This window comes from Schistocerca gregaria, chromosome 3, assembly GCF_023897955.1.
Source record: "Schistocerca gregaria isolate iqSchGreg1 chromosome 3, iqSchGreg1.2, whole genome shotgun sequence".
Classification (NCBI taxonomy): domain Eukaryota; kingdom Metazoa; phylum Arthropoda; class Insecta; order Orthoptera; family Acrididae; genus Schistocerca; species Schistocerca gregaria.
Window position 1 is genome coordinate 690573607 of NC_064922.1, and position 936 is coordinate 690574542.

Below are 936 nucleotides of genomic sequence, written 5' to 3' on the forward strand. Positions count from 1 at the left end.
CAGATCCACGTAATAACGTTTCTGACCTCCATAGACGTGTACGATTGTTTCCCGGCTCGGTCTCTGACATGCTACGTGTTACCGACGGAGCGTTTTCTATTAAGCGTTTCGCCGAGACAAGAGGATATTCCTGCTGCATTCGCCCATTTGCAGGGGGTGTGTCCTTATACAGCGGTTCGGAGAGTCGCAAAATATTTTCTTCATTTCTGTGATGCTCTCGATGGCGCTCCACTTGACAAGATTGTGTTTTCAATTAGTCAACCCGTTCATGTGCCTGCCTAATGTCCTTTGCCAAATCGTTTTGTTGTTCGGCGACTCGGGTCTGCTGGTATTTAACTTCAGAGATTTCAGCCTGTTTGATTTCTATCTGATCGATTCGCTCCGCCACCTCACTCAACTTTTCCTGCGTTTCTTGAACATTTTTCTGCCTTGTTTTTGGATAGCTGCAAGTGCCTTTTTTGTCTTACACACCTCAGTTCTTGCTAGTTTAACTTCTTCTTTCGCCACTGATGCGTCCTTTCGTGCTAATTGCGCTACCAATCACGATGTTTTGGTATCGCGCTTCGCCTGGTCCCCAACCTCTCCCGTTTCTGCTGTCGTTTTCTCGACATTCTCTAGCTCTTTTTGGATTCTTGCTATCTGTTTCTTTACTCCGCCTATACCGTCTGTGACCGTTCTTATAACTAATTTGTGTCTTCCCTCCTGTTCCTCCCGTCTCTCTTTCTCTGCCTCTTGTCTCTTCTTTTCTGCCTCTTGCCTCTTCCTTTCTGCCTCTTGCATGAATTGCAGGAGAGCCTCAAACTACGATTCATCGATAATACCTTCTGGACTATACGAACGAGATTCCATCATTCTGTGACACGTCGTTCGTGATTCTGGTCTTCCAGTCTCACTGATTGTGCGTCTTGTACCAGCAGCGCCTACATTTCGTTCTGC